Source organism: Montipora capricornis, chromosome 14 (assembly GCF_036669925.1).
Source record: "Montipora capricornis isolate CH-2021 chromosome 14, ASM3666992v2, whole genome shotgun sequence".
Lineage (NCBI taxonomy): Eukaryota > Metazoa > Cnidaria > Anthozoa > Scleractinia > Acroporidae > Montipora > Montipora capricornis.
This window is the reverse complement of record NC_090896.1, coordinates 44733505-44736004: the sequence shown is the minus strand read 5'-3', so window position 1 is coordinate 44736004 and position 2500 is coordinate 44733505. Positions and strand designations below refer to the sequence as shown.

The following is a 2500-nucleotide window of genomic DNA, read 5'->3' as shown; positions in this document are numbered from 1 at the left end:
AAGACATCAAGTTGGAATAAGTATGTCTTTACTAAACGGTCAGTTTTCACTGCTATCTATTTATCTTACAATTTTATCTTATTCTTTCTAGTTATCAGTCTTCTTAATTTTAGATATATCATATTCCAATTTGTTCAAGCGTCACTTCTAAAGATCTATGTTGTAGTATACAAAACATCAAGTTAAAAGTAAAATGCGCTTTACCGTACGCTCATGGAGCGTCTAATTTATTCCGTTTGATCAGCGGTTTAGCTTGTGTCCTTAGCACCCAGTTTCGCGCGGCTCAGCGAACATGTGAGACTTTGCCCGCCATGTTGTTTTGTCATTTGGCCGACTTACTGTTTCACCTGTAACCTGGAGAGGTTCAAGCATGTTCCGTAAGTCAGTTTTCTACGGTGGCTTTAAAGGGACATGCGATTCCCCTCTTTTTTTTCTTGTTAATTTGCGACTTGCGACTTGCGACTTGCGACTTGCGATTTGCGATTTGCGATTTGCTACTTGCGACTTGCTACTTGCTACTTGCTACTTGCTACTTGCTACTTGCTACTTGCTACTTGCTACTTGCTACTTGCTACTTGCGATTTGCTACTTGCTACTTGCTACTTGCGACTTGCGACTTGCGACTTGCGACTTGCTACTTGCGACTTGCGACTTGCGACTTGCGACTTGCTACTTGCGACTTGCGACTTGCGACTTGCTACTTGCGACTTGCGACTTGCGACTTGCGACTTGCGACTTGCGACTTGCGACTTGCTACTTGCGACTTGCGACTTGCGATTTGCGATTTGCTACTTGCGACTTGCGACTTGCTACTTGCGACTTGCCACTTGCGACCTCGCACTTGCCACTTGTCGCTTCGTGACAACAGAAAGCATTCACTGAAAGTCAGGATGGCGATGGAATTGGACCAGGTAGGTTTGTTTTTGGTTTCGCTGCACAGGCTAAGAGAGGCTCAATCTAAGAGACTGAATTGTCCTTCTGTTCTATTTAGGTTTTCAATTTTTTGAAAGAGAAGAGAAACCTTGAAGAGGATGTATGTCAAGCGTTCAAAGATGAAAAGGTGAGTTTTCGTGTCTATTTTGAGTTACTGTGGTTCCACTAATAGCCAACAACATTCTAGCACCGTTGTGTTTCAGATCTCAAGCAACAAGTTTGTTTGACCCTGATAAATTCAAATTTGCCGCTCCACCTGTGCCGTGGGGTGCCCGAGGTTATTCGTTCAAAGCTCAACTTTCAAGTACGAGTAACGAGAGCGCTCGCGAAATGCGTCAGTAGTAAAATGATGTTGTCACCTTTACATGGCTGTAGTGTTTGGAGGAGTAGAACCTCTGGCATTATTCAGGGTCTGTGTGATGTGATGAGATAATACACATTTTTTGTCACCAGTAATTTTCTCTTGTGTTTTAATATCCCCATCATGCGCTGTTCATTTTTAATCGAGCCAGATCGCTAAATGTAAGAAATCTTGATAACGAATTCGTCGCTGGCGACATGTTCTTTGGATGTATTTACTTCTACAACGTTTTCTTCAAAAAATGCCAATTACCTTTGAAAGAGAAACTTCAGAGTAAGATGGGTAACGTTTGATTTTATTTTTGGAGATGATGGTACTTTCCGTGACATACAGCGACAAAATACCCCGTTTGGAATGGAAAGCTTAAAAATGAGCCCGTAGCGCAAATTCGAAACAAGTGGACTGTTATATTTACGGTATCCACGCCACTTCGAGAAATAAGAATGTTCAGTGGTAATACTAGTATTCGGTTGAGACAACAATTGTAACCACTGTAAATGAACAAGTATTAAACGAAAGCAAAGCGCGGGGTCGGGGTCGCCGGTGTCCTTCTCTTCAATATTTTTATTTTTATTCTGAATGTGTACCCCCACGCTAATGTTCTTGCGAAAGGAACCTTGACTTTCATTTTTACAGAAGGGAAATTCGTTAAAAGAACTATGTCCCACGGAACTTGTTTGTTTACAAATTTGAACTACGTGCTGGTTTTGACCTTTGCTCTCGAGATTCAGAATTCCCTTGGATATTTCCTAGATATATTTAAAATAGCCCTGTTTCATTGTTGTGGACTTAATAAAGATGGCTCGATTGAATAAATTCGTCTACACCGTCCATTTTCTCAGCCGCTCCGATCGATTCTAGCTTTTACCGATATGTCGTAGTGACAGCTGTTTCATCGCGATTTCTTCTTTTTTTTTTTTTTGGTGTTTTAGCACAAGAGACATGTGTTTCGCACTGCAACAGAATAAATCTTGCGAGGCATTTCAATAGAAAAAAAAGGAAAAATAATTGACCTTGAAAAATATAAAAATCAGCGCGTGACTACGCGTGACAAAATGATTGCGTAATTTGCGGAACTTATGCGAAATAAGAGTGGCACCGTAAACCCGGGGGGGGGGGGGAGGGGGGTATTTTAGGAATTTCTGGGTGGGGATGTGCCGTGTGCCGCTGGGACCCTGGAACTCTTAGCCTATACCAGAGCTAGTT

At 41.9% G+C, this 2500-nt stretch overlaps 2 protein-coding genes across 3 annotated transcripts in view; both read left to right on the top strand.

Annotated features, from left to right (window-relative positions):
• LOC138033756 (adhesion G protein-coupled receptor L4-like) overlaps positions 1-2500 on the top strand; it is a 207703-nt gene that overhangs the window by 72074 nt on the left and 133129 nt on the right. The gene's annotated exons all lie outside the window — the stretch shown is intronic.
• LOC138033755 (uncharacterized) overlaps positions 392-2500 on the top strand; it is an 8452-nt gene continuing 6343 nt past the window's right edge. Inside the window, exons 1-2 of one of the 2 annotated variants that reach the window (XM_068881563.1) lie at positions 739-911; positions 992-1060. The gene's annotated coding sequence lies outside the window, so the exon portion shown is untranslated. Of the gene's footprint in view, positions 1061-2500 lie in introns of both variants that reach the window. The other variant, XM_068881562.1, reaches the window with a different exon arrangement.